At 39.4% G+C, this 13,388-nt stretch overlaps 1 protein-coding gene across 3 annotated transcripts in view; it reads left to right on the top strand.

The window, feature by feature from the left end:
* rhbdf1b (rhomboid 5 homolog 1b (Drosophila)) overlaps positions 1-13,388 on the top strand; it is a 45,672-nt gene that overhangs the window by 2,490 nt on the left and 29,794 nt on the right. The window contains exon 1 of one of the 3 annotated variants that reach the window (XM_085415895.1): positions 5,146-5,299. The exons of the other annotated variants lie outside the window; for them this stretch is intronic. The gene's annotated coding sequence lies outside the window, so the exon portion shown is untranslated. Of the gene's footprint in view, positions 1-5,145; positions 5,300-13,388 lie in introns of those variants that run through there. 3 annotated transcript variants of the gene reach the window in all.

Raw genomic sequence — 13,388 nt, 5'->3', positions numbered from 1 at the left:
ACTCTGGACATGTCCAAATTCATGGGCTGCATCCTCCTGAGGCCGCATTTGTAGACCGATTACGTCACAGCGACGTGCCGAAGGCTGTCCAAATTACTACCATATCCCAGAATTCATAGCGCGGCCCAGCCAAACTCCAGTTTCCAGCAATGGCGGCCGCTACTAAGTTTTAAAATTACTCATACTAATCTTTCTGGGTCACAAAATAAACTTTTAACATATTTTCAGGCGAGAAAGTAGTTGTGTAAACATCAAATATCTGCTCGGTTTATCAAGATATCCCATATTTGCAAAAGTGCTTCGACGTTTTCAGAGGCGTCTGCTACCCACCAGCTCGACAGCTAGCCGGGAGCTCGAGGGTTACTGATGCGGCCGAGAACGGCACAACTCCCGGCACATCATTTTCAGATCACCGTGGAGTTTCGCTGCTCGGGTTAAACGTAATATATAAGTCACTTAGACAACCTAAAAATGTTATTGTTGGGCTTTTTTCAGTGTTTTGTTTGTTCGTGAGTAAATCGGTTTGGCTGAGATTAAAGTTATTAGATTAGATAAAATAAAACTTTATTAATCCCCCGGGTGGGTTCCTCCTTGGTTTTCACACAGCTGACTAAACGTCAAACAGAAAACTTATTAAACAGAAGTATGAGACAGTCGAGAATTTACACCAGTGTCTGGTTATATTTTAGATAGCAAGAAGCAGACGGCCGAGTTTATTAAACTCCACCGAGACAGCGGTGACGCTAATCAGAACTAGACCGTCCAATTTCACGCCTTTAAATTTTAAAGGCGTGTTTGTGTGTGTGTGTTTATACAATTGCTATTATGTTTGCACTTTATGTGTAATGTTACTGACTGCAGAGATCAGTAAGATGTGTGTATTTTTTATTTATTAGTTTTATTTATTTAATATTATTTTTTAATTGAATGACTGTCTAGTAGTTCACAGATGTCGAAAAACTGAGTGTGGTAAAGCCACTGATTTTTTTTATGTATATTTCTGCAATCTGCACATTGTACTGACTTTCATTTTAATGTTTACACCAGGGTTCCTTGTCAGCACTTTATGCTCAGATCTTTGTAAGCTAAAAATAAACTATTGTGTATGTTCAAATATACTGTTGTGATTGAAGAAGTTAAATAAAAATGTCAGTCATCAATTCATGCATCACCTCATGTCATCATAACAGAGGTCTGTCTTCCAGGAAAGAACAGTTTAAAATTAATGTAATATAGTATTGGCCATACTATATGATGTATTGCTTGTCTTTGTTTAATAATACAGAAGACAAATACCTTAAAAAATAATCGCATATCGCATCGCAATCGCAATATTGGGGCAAAAAATCGCAATTAGATTATTTTCCATAATCGTTCAGCCCTACTAAACAGGAAGCCAACAGCATAACCTAGATGTAAAACGGTAGGCATCTGTAAAGCATGAAGACCTTTCGCAGGTGTGTCTTTGTCTCTTGCCTGGGCGCACTGAGGTTGCCGCATCGAGCTTGTTTGAACAAGTTAGACATAAAAGCGACGGTGACAATAGCAGGTTTATTTCTGGGCCGCTGCTCTCACAAGTGAAATGCACCTTCATGTTTATACTGAGCCCTCTCCGCTGGGTGCACCAGGGTGGAAAACTGCGTTGGTTTTACAGGAGCCCTCAAGCATTTTCTACAACTCATTTTTCATGGCAGCTTGCCCAGGAGTGGATCATCTCTAGTGCCTACAAGCCATACTCTACATTTTTCATGTGATTTATGCAACTACTTGTTATCGGGCAACTAGTTCATTCATGTAGGATATGTCGGTAAATAGGTTTGCGCAAATTTGAATGGGAGGTGTCGTGGTTCCTTTGGTCGTCCGTTTTTTAAAAGGCATTTTTTCTAAAGGCGTGTTTTTACAAAAGGAGGTCAAATTGATCAAATAACTGCAAAAGAAGCAACATTCTCCCCAGCCTTAGTGGCAATTTCAGTTTAGAAGTATTTAAACAATGGTATACTGATGCTAAACTAACTCAGTGAAAGTGTAATCTTTGATGACTCCTAAACATCTCAAGAAACCCTCCAACTAAATGGTTGTGTTGGCGATTTGTGCCTGTCATTTCAGCTGGCTGCTGCAGGCATCCCTGGCCAGTCTGCAGTCTAAGTGGCAGACACACACAAACTCTTGACTTCTGATCAACAGTGGAGTTCTGGCTGATGGGGACCCACACCCAGTTTCACACCTTGGCTCAGGCGATTAGAGGATCATCAGGGGGTCCTTTTGTCCCTCTGTGGGGGGTTACTCCCACTAGGTTTATATCTGGGACTCTCCACCATTTGACCTTAGAACTGAAGAAGCTTCTCGGATGAGAGGTGAAACGTCTTCAAGCAACTTAAAGAAGTCCAGACGCTTTTCTTTGCAAGCTCCTTTGACAGTGGAGTTCAAGCTTTGTCTTGGCTGCTTTTATGTTTTGCTTTCACTTGTGGTTTGGTTAGGGTTTGGCACAAAACCTATTTGGTTATAGTTCAGGAAAACCCCCAGTTTGGGTTAACTACATGCAGTTTTTTCCACACAACATAAAAAAGAAAAAGCTGAGAAAAAGCAAAATATCAACAAAAATTGAATCAATACGTTTTTGAGTTTTGGCAGCTTGAATTTTCTTGTTCATCTACTTAAAATATTCCCGTGAGGTTAATCCATTCTTGTTTTTCCAGACTTATGATTGGCAGTGGGAGTGCACTAGGCTTTGACCTTTGGGTTTGTGTTTGCTCCTAGTTGCTGACAATATATGATGCAGTATTGTCACAATGCCTCACTCACGATACAATATTATTGAGATTTTTAACATTTTGCAATATGCTGAGTTTTGGAATATCTGTTCCATCTAGTGATTCATCCATTTTCTTCTACTCTCCAATTCAGAGTATCGTAGGGCTGGAGCCTATCCCAGCTGTCTGTTTTATCCAATGAGATAAAGTTATGTCACATCTGTTATTTTTTTTCTCCAAAATGAGGTGATTAAGTATTCCAACACTGTCACTAAAACCTGACGTAAATGTTGCCACATGCTGGAGTCAGTGTGTTATCAGATATCTGCAATTGAATAAGGTCAAGTTTGGTAGTTACATGCAGTCTGTTTCTGATAATACAGTAATTAACTGGGATAAACTGTCAAAAATCGCACATCTGTTGCTGTTTACGTAGACAGACATTCACATTTTCACACAGCAAACTTCCCGTTCTACAGGAATATAACCAGAATACAACCAGCTGGCCGGCTGTTGCAAATTTTATGTTTCTAATACTAGCTTTTTAACATTAAATTTTATTGTTAAGCCCATCAGTATAGTGCAATTATGTGAACAAGAAAGTTCAAGTTGTCAGAACTCTTGTCTAAATGTGTGTATATTTGTAAAATCAACAAAAACTATCACGAGTTGAGAAAACTCAAAAAGCTTTTGAATCGTACTGTCACAATATTTAGATTTTTTAAATAGTTAAGCTTTCTCAGCTTTGCACATAGAATCACAAGTGCACTCTGCAGTGCTTTTTAGATATTCTTTATCCAATCACAATTGTTGTACTAATATTGAATATTGTGTCATCCCCTGACTCTTATTTTGAAAGTTGAGTTGCTGCTAACCAGCTTCTCCGTGCCTTTTCTGTCATTTTTGACTTGGCTGCTGTTGTGGTAGTTCTTCATATTGTTCAGCTGCTTCTCCAGAAGCTCTTTTGTGTTGATGCAGTATCTTTACTCCACTGTCATGGAGATCAGCTAACAGATGGAAGGCCCTTTTAGGGAGAACCTTGAGTGTGTGCTGCTACGTCAGGCTCATGTTAGCTGCAGAGCAGAACAAGGTTTACTTTAAAAAGGTAGACTTAAAGTCTCCTCTCTCTGTGCCGGGGCAGCTGACGATCTCTGTTATTCTTGTGCACTTCCGTTTGTGTGCCTGCACGTGCACATGCAATTGCATACTGGCACTAACACTTGCCTCCATTGCCTTTCCTGCCCTTCCAGGATGCTGTTACATCTAAAAATGACAACAGCACAGCACATGATTTACATGCACGTGTACCACACAAATTACCTATGTGTTTTTCTGGAAGAGGAAAGTCTGAGGCATCAGCAGATTAGCTCAAATTCTGTAGTGAAGCCAGGTAAAAGGTGTGAATCCTCTAGCCATCTTTAACAAGTCCAACATGAGTTAACCCATACTTTTGGGTAGATAGTGTACACAGAGGAGTTGTCTGATTGTTTGGTAACTGTCTGGTGCTGGCTGCATAAAAAAGTTTGTTTTTACAGTCAGAGTGTGCAGAGGGGCAGCAGACCGCGGCTGCCTTTCATGGCTGGCAACAAATTCAGACCTTCAGCTGCAGCATGAATGATTAACAGTACGATGACATGACTTTCCTAAATGTGCACTAACAGGTAATGGTTAAATAGTTGAGTATGTGCAGCTTGTTTTACCCTGCATCCACCCCCCACCCCCCAAGAAACAAATGATCAAGATTTGAGCTGATCTGCACAGATCTGGACGGGGATTTCTCTAATCCTCTCTCTCCATTATTGTGTCTCTTCCTCTTTTTTCTTTTTTTCCTGTCACTACATGGTGCTTGCGCTTTCATTTTTTTTCCTCAGATAAGATCAGACAGGTGCTTTCAGTGCACCATGCAAGTAGTGACAGATAATAAAAAAAAAAGGTGTTCACATTCATATGTGTGTTATTTTTATTTACTGTAAGCAATAAATAGAGAGAAACCTCTGCACTCTGACATAAGTATGCATTTTTAGTTTGATTTTAATATTCTCTAAAGTTTCCTCGATCGTTCAAGTCTCGCGTAAAAATAAAAATCAGACTCCATAAATTCGATGAAGTACCGTGCAACAGATTGTTGTGGGTTCACTTATTTATACAGTGTAAGTGCGGACATGCAGGTCACGGAACAGTCATGAGTGGATCAGTGTGATAAGTGTGTGATGGGGTGATGACCGATGGGCAGATGTGCAGTCTTGCAGTTACTGTGAAACATTTGTTTCAGGATGAGTTGGGTAGGAGCTGCATGAACAGATTTCCCGAGTGTATGTTGAGTCTTTGAAGAGTAGACTTGCAGTGGGTGTGCAGTGATACTGGAGGGACAATACCTTACTTCAATATTAAAAGTGAAAGAGATGGCGCTCCAAGTATCCTGAATCAAATTTTTAGGAGAGTTCTGGAATGACAAAGGCTGCGGTTGCCTCGCCTCTGCCTCCAAAGAAGCAATAAACAGACAAACAGGGAAGGACGTGAGGCACATGTGCTTGTTAGCATAAATGCAGGTAAGTCTACTTATTGTTTTTCTTGGCTTACTAAATCTAAAATCTGAATTACCACGGCATTTGCTCAAGAGCTCTGGAATGCACCAGGGGTGTTGTTCATGTCAACACTATGGAACAAGCTTTGTTTTTTTCCCAGTAATAATCCTTTGTAATTCTACTCAAGCAGTTTTATTGGAAAAGTTAAGACTTTCTCTCCATTCATTTAGATAATAATTACTCAGAGGTGCTACCAGAATGGTTGCCTAATGGTGAGACTTGCTTCTACATGGATTAAAATGAACAGCTAGCAGTGTACCCACTATGGAGGTCTTTCAGTTGGTACCAAAATTAAACCTGTGTTCTTTGTAATGGCCAGCTGGGAAAATATAGTATTACAATATTAATCTTACCTAGTTATCCAGAATTCTTAGGCAGTATTAGTATTCCTAGCATGTTTCAGCTGTGTATCCAGTGTATTTTACTATTTAATCCTAACTTTGAGACAAATATTTTATCTGTTTATCCATCATTGTTGGCTAATTATTGCTCCACAGCTACTGCACTCTAACTGGAGACATACTTGCTAAATGACTTGTTGCAGGTGGTAATATCATAAAGCGTAGAGGATTGCTGGAACATCAAATCACTCCGGCCTCTTTGTGACTTTGGCGAGAATACTTTCACTCAGCATGAAAAGAAAATCAGTGAGAAAAGATCATCTTTATCTCGAAATTTAAAAAATAAAAGTCCGGATGAATAGAAAGCTGCCTGTCAAAAAAGAATTTTAATCTGGCCATTATGTGGCCTCCAAACACTTCTTCAGTGTCTGTTTGATGACAATGCTTTCCCCCGGCCAGACTGCTTTATGAAAATCCTGAATAACTCCTCTGTGTTTCTTTGAAACCACAATTATGACCACCATTTTTCCTTCATATTCTTTTCAGAGCCAATTCTCTATCCCCCTCGGTATCTTACTCTAATGTGGCATCTGTGGGCAATTACCATTAACTTTTCATACAAGGCCAGCCAACAGAGGAAGCTGTTGTATTGGCGCTCACAGCATGGATTTGCTGGCAACGTAGAGAGACGGCAGGAAGGAGGAATAGTAGGAGGGTTAGACGGCTGCTGAGGAGGCCTATTCATGTCTCCAGGCGAGCCCACACTTGACTAGACACTTATTGTAGTGGTGACCTTCCTGTCACCATGCAGCTAACACAAAACAGCTTCATATGAGGCGCATGTGCTGTTTGTCCCCTTCCCTGCGAGTCAACCCTTCCCTTGGTCTCGTTTTTAGTCGTTATTAATATTTCTTTTCCTAGTTATTACATTCTCTCAATGCCCCAGTGTTTGGCTGGTTTAAAGCCCCTTTTAACAGTTATTGTATTATATTATTATTTAATTAATTAGTAACTTATTTATCGCAAGTGTGACAGTATTAGCCAGTTAAGGTCACTGACTTACAGTATATGAGTGTTCTTCTAAAGTCCTTTTGGCTTGAGTTCAAGGGTTCATTTGTTTTAGACAGATTTTGCTGTTCGATTAGTCTGCACCTGTGCAAGGCTCAGACTGGCCATCAACACCACATTTAAAGAAACATTTAAATTGTTATCTTGATGTGAGTGTTTGCAATCAATGGTGGTAAAAATTTATTGTGGAAATTCGTTTTTTCTTCCCTGAGCAGTCATTTTTTAATGCTTTGTTTAGTTTGTTACATGAAAATAGTGATTAGTTACTAATTACTAATTACTTCTCCAAGAAAAAAATCTTGTTACTTCACTGGTTAGCGGCAGGTTACTTAGTTACTTTTTAAAAACTTAAAACACAACCTGAATAAAGCACCAAACCTTTCAGCCCAATTCTATTTTTTCTGCATAATCCATCATGTAAAATTGAATGAAATGAAAAAAAAATCTCTTTTTAAAACTTGTTTTATTTGTTTTAATCTTTTAACTTCATGCACATTGCATCAAGCAAAGATTATATTATATGCGACTGGCTTGACCTGGAAGAAATTTGTTTAACATTTAAACCTATTGTCTACATATTCCAGCATATGAAATAAAATGTTTTGTGTCTTTCAAATAGATGAAAGTAAAACACAGCAAAAAACAAATAAAATCAAAGATTCAGCAGCACTAAGTCCTGTTGCCCTTAAGTCTATTTTCAGCTGTTGAGCTGGAGTGGAGCCAGTGGAGGTTTGCCCGGTGCCGGGGGTTTCTCTATGAATCTCACATTCCCGTGGCAGCGTGCTAGGTGCTTGTTCAGATTTGAAGTTTAATTTTTCGCTTTAGGAAGAAGTTTTCCTCCCACGCAGATTGTACAGCAGATGCTAATGTTTTTATCACTTTTTAACCAATCAAACTCAAAGTAATGTCAGTACCTCCAAGCTTTAAACGCTGCACGGTCGTACTCTCTCCCGCACTCCATATTATCTATTGTTGATCACACGCCACAGACGTCGCATGTGTCATGAGACACTCTCACAAAATCACAGTTTAGTAAAGCAGTAACGCAGTGTGCTTACGGGAAAGTAACAGTAATCTAATTACTTTTTTTGCAATAGTAATCCCTTACTTTACTCATTACTTGAAAAAGTAAACGGATTACAGTAACGCGTTACTTGTAATGCGTTACTTCCCATCTCTGGTTATGTATAACTCTTATCTTTGCCTTTGACATTAAATGAGGGTTAAATCTTGTGTTTTCTGGCTATTTCAGCTAGAACACAGTGCTCTAACCCAGGTTAACCATCAGACTCAGAGTTATTTGGCGTAAGTCAGTCTTTGGTTTTACATGAATTCCCCTTGCCCGCCCCAGAAGAGGGCATGGTGATTGGTCGGCTAGTCCTGTTTTTAGCTGAAAGGGAAGTCCTAAAAGCGCCCAGAATCAACCTTATAAAGTGCTCCTTTTATTTATTATTGAGGATCTAATGATCACTGATTCTAAGATGCCATGAAACATAAAACCCATCGTCAGTCTCAGTCTGCTCTCCCGGGGCTGTTACTGTGTAGTCTCTTTCACTCTGTTTTGGCTTCTGTCTCTCTTACCCTCTGTCACTGACTTTTTGTTCAGTATTTTCTTCCTTTCTTTTTGTCTCTTCTTCCCTCACGTTATTGTTCAGTCTGGTGTTGCCACCTTATAACAGACCAGGATGGTAGGCGGGGGAACCAGTCTTCCGTTCTTGCTGGCAAAACTCTGCACCATCATCTCAAGTCCCATACCAGGCACAGGGGCTGTAAACTGCTGCGCTCTCTCCAGCTGCATTTTTGGCAGCGATATATGCTATGAAGCTATGAGGTGCTGGAACATTTAAAGTGATGAATGGCAATGCTGCAGGCTAATTCTTACAGAGAGGTTTTCCATCGAGTCTTTTGTGTTGAATTATCTGCAGTTGCCAATAATTACCTACTGTTTAAACTAATAATGATACCATCAATTAATCCGAAAAGATTATACGTAAAACTATAAAAGATGGATTCAGTGCTTTGAGCGAAATGAAGAGAAGTGCTTTTAGCCTTTAAGCTTGCAATGTTTTTGATAGCCACCAGGGGGACGATAGCTGTGGTTACAAGTCTGTGGAAAGTTTACAGGACAAGTGGGCCTCGGACTTGAGACTGACGAGTCAAATGCCGACTGATGTGTTGTCTGACAGTGTGATCCATATCCGCTTGTCACATCCAGTTTCAGTACACAAAGATGGCGATTGCCACACGAATGCTTCATTTGCTTAATGTGTAAATAACGTCCTAATAGTGCAGTGTAATTCAAAGCTTGATCGTATCTGCATTGCTCAGGAAATTCAGTTACAGGCTTCTCAATGCTCTGACAAGATGAACATGTGAAGGATTTCATGCACCGAAACGAAACTCTGTAACTAAAAGGCAGAAACAGGTAAACGGATGCAGATGTTTGGCATAGCAGACAGACAGACGTGTACATGGATGCATACACATACACAACAAACAGCTTGTTTATGTTGTTTGGACATGCAGATGACTGTTTTCGTTTCAGAGGGATATTTTGTGTGTTCTGTGTCCATCTCCTCTCCACACAGTATCACACTGTTTGTTCTCTGCTTTGCACTGGATTTCCTTTGGGTTTTTTATGCTCTTTGACTTGGTGCAGCATGTCTTTTTTTTTTTTTCTTACCCATCTTTCATCTTCTCCCAACATGACATAAAAACCATTTTCTCTCCATCTGTTTTTCTGTTTTTCCTCTCCTCTCTGCCTTGATGCATTCCAGGTCATCTCAAGTCAAGAGGCAGCGTGAGGTCGCGTCCCATTATCACGTTATAACGTCCTTGGAGAACTTTTCCCAGCCTTAATGAATGCATCCATGCAACTTTTGCCACTTTTTTTTACTGGCATCACTGTCACAGTTTGATGTGTTATGAACTGTTTGCTTCCCAGCAATGGTTACCTTGAGGTTCGACGCGATCGCTAGCTCTGCACAGATAAAAAGGCTTGTCTTCCTATGCAGACTGCTTCATCAGAATTGTGTGGGTGTGAATTAAAGTGCAGCGGGTCGGATTTTGAATGCACGCACGTCTGCGTGCCTTTCCTGCTTGTCAGTCTGAAACTGCTTCCCCACGGGCCACGTGTCAATCTACAGTGTGGAAACACTTGATGCCGTTAGTCTGTGCCAATCCTTTAATCTCTTAATGACATTCATAGGAGACATTTTTTTTCCTTTGTGAAACACATCTGAGACTTTTGGATTATGCAAAACTAAGAGTGCAGGAAGTGTAGGTGTCGATTTTTTACTTCCCGCTTCTGCCCCAATTAAATCCATCCTGCTTCGATAGCTCACTAGTTGAGAGACATGATTGTACTAAGAGGCAGATTTGACCTCTGACCTGCTCTCATTGTTTGGGCTTCTGTTTATCTTTGTATAGCTAAGCAGCTTTTTTATGCCGTTGCCCTCTGCATTAAGGCAAAAGGACATTCTAGCAATTCTGCCAAGCATATTTGTAAGCAGATAAACTTTGCATTTAGATTTTAGAGTGTATAAATTATTAGAAAGTAATGATAAAATCTGGTTCTTGGAGTAAAAGGGAACATTTCTCTGCTTGCCTACAGGAGACTCATGGGTTACTCTCCATATATGTAAGTTTTTTTCCTTACAGCATAAAAGGCTTTTGTTGCAAACTGGTGGTCTGTAAATAAAACTGAATAAAAAGTGTCTTTTTTTTTTAGCCTTTACTGGGTGATAGTACCTCTAACCCATTGTTAAGGGAGAGCAATAAAGCTTTACTAGAGATAATAAAACTTGCCCCTATTACATTTATTAATATGTGTCAAACCACAATATCAAATTGAATTTTTTAAAGATTTCGCATCTCTTGTAGTCAATATTATTCCCTGTCAGCTTTTCAGTTTCACAAGAATAAAAATCTGCTTTTTAGTAACACATTCCTTGGAAAAGTTGATCATCGTATATCTAGTCTGATGTTGATCGGTCACGGTTCTCACACTTATCATACTGCAGCTGACAAATTAGAGTAGAAGTAGGCTGCAAGGTACTTTCCAGGAATGTGAGGCATTTCCTAGCCTACAGTGTAGCTGTGAAAGGCAGACAGGATGAACACGGCACATTTCTGTTTATTTTAATTCTGCTTCTGATTGTACCAGTGTCCTCAAGGCAAAGTTTCAAAAGTTTATAAAATCAATTGACATTTTATTCTTTTTTGTGACATTTGAAACATCAAACTGCTGTAAACAAGCGATTCTGTCAATAAGAAGCCTTGCAGCTTCATTTAATAATTCAAAATTGTTTTACAAAGTGTGCAACCAGATCACGTTTGACTAAAGCAGTTTTATGGCACAGAGGGAGGTTGCTTATAGAGGAAGGTGAGGGCTGTGGTTTTCTTCTAAAATAGATGAGGAGCTCTTGAGAGTTTTTGTCATGGCAGATGGTGCAAAGATTCAAAAGCAGATGGAAAAATTGCTTGAAAAACGTTCATCTTCTGTGAATGAGAAAACCAAGCATCACTAAGGAATGGGATGCAAGGTGTCAAAGACGTCTTTGTGACAGGTTTAGACTACAGTGTGGTCTTAATCAGCCTGTCTCTTTTATAAATTATTCCAGTGTGTTGTGTTTGACAGTGGGATGTGTTTATGTACACACATACAGTAGCCTTAAGTAGCAGCGTCACTTGTGTGTGGGTTTCTTTTTGGTGGTTTTGTGTGTGTGTGTCTAAGTGGGTGGGATATGTTCCCGCACCCCTGTGCGCTGATCTGCACAGCGGCTGATTAACTAATGAATTGCTCACTGTCGTGTAATCTTCGGTAAGAAGATAAAAGACAGACGCCGCAGGACAATCAAAGCAGTGTTTAGACAGATGGTTTGAACTCATTAAGACCCCCCACTGTGAGTCTGTCAGTGCGTTTTGCAGCACAATCAAACTTGTAAGTGAACAATCTACAGATTGATGTTAAACAGGCAATCAGTGGTGGGCTTTCTTGTAAGAATGCATAGAAACTTACCGATTTACCAGTCTGTTAGCTTTTTACCAATCTATTAGTATTGGAATTTATATTGGCCAATGAATGAACATTTAAAAGATAGACATCGGAGGGATACTGTAAATAAGTAAACAAATAACTACATATGACAAATGTTAGGAAATCTGTTTATGTTTCATGTATCTGAAAGAAAAAAGATATGTTGGCCGATATATCGGGAATCTTTTTTTTTAAATCACCAAATAATGGTATGAATATCAGTCGACATCCTCACTTTCCTTCCTGTGTCTGGGACATAGAATTTTATAATTGATAAATAGCTGAATTCATCTGATCGTGAGTCCAGATAATTCAGTTCAGTGCAGCTGAATACTCTGAACACTGATGTCTCTGAGGAGCTGCTTTACAGTCTTGTTCTGTTTTACAATGTTTTTATTTTGTCAAATTTGAGTCTCATTTATTTGGGTTGAGCCTAATTATAACTAACCTGGGCAAAATCATTTTGTCATCCAGCGCATTTAATAAGCAGGCTGCAGAAAGAAAAAGCAAAAATAGTATCAACGAGAGGAGGTGGCTGCTTGGATTATGGCACAAAGACTGATGGTAATATAAACTGTTATGTTCATATTATTCGTTTATTTGTTCTTTTTCAAACATATTGCATGTTTCGGATATGCAGCTGAGAACACGATTTAGCAATGAGTCCAACTTAGACTTCTGTGGTGAATAATCTTTTCTGGCCAGCGTTCGGCCTCAGAGTGGCTGCCAAAATGTTAAATAAGGCTGCGTCTTATAACCAGGAGTTGGGGTATAGACACAAAAGTTAAAGTCTCCTCTTAATAATGTCTAAAGATCTAAATTAATTTTATACATGTTATTGTAAATCTTTTATTCAGCACAGTACTTTTATGTTTTTACAGTAAGAAACCCTCTAAAAGAAGCATTTAATGCTGCCAAATTTAGAAAGTCAGGAAGTCCAAAAGTCAACATACAATTTTAATTAATGTTTTTGGCAAGGAAAGACGTGACTGCTCTTCTCTTTTATTTGTCATTCATCATTTCTTGTTTTTACTTACTGACATGACCGAAATTCTGTTTCTGTAGCGGCAGATGTTTAATCATTTATTAGTGTTTGTTTAGAGGTAGTAGCAGATTAGAGAAACACACGCATGCACTCATCATCCAAACTCTGCAAACAGAAAGGAAATGACCTACTGTGTTATGACTAACATCTGGCACAGATGAGAGCCCAGAGCAAATGTAGTCCCTTTGTAGGGGGTTGGGATTGAGGGTAGGATGATAGAAGCACACAAGATAATTCAATGCAATTCAATTTTCATGCATTGTTACATAACCATAACAAATAATTAAAAGAACTGAGATGCACAGTTGTGGGAAGTCTCTGGGAGAAGGGTTTTTGTGTGCAAAAGGATCTGTAGGAACAGATGAATGCAATGAAATGGCAGTAAATCAGAAAAGCGCTGCCCTGCGAAGAAAAACTACTTTAACACTGAAGTTGAAATGGGCCCAGTGGTGCTGTTTGGCAGGTTGTAGTGCCTATTAGAACAGAGCAGTGCCAATGTAATAAAGTTCAAACCCTCCTGGGCTGTCTGAGTTTTAATCTTATGCTGAGTCCAAGCCAGTC

This window comes from Rhamphochromis longiceps, linkage group LG8 (assembly GCF_057381845.1).
Source record: "Rhamphochromis longiceps isolate RC_006_pf linkage group LG8, R_longiceps_female_GT1.1, whole genome shotgun sequence".
Classification (NCBI taxonomy): domain Eukaryota; kingdom Metazoa; phylum Chordata; class Actinopteri; order Cichliformes; family Cichlidae; genus Rhamphochromis; species Rhamphochromis longiceps.
The sequence above is the reverse complement of the archived record's forward strand: the minus strand, read 5'-3'. Positions and strand labels throughout refer to the sequence as shown.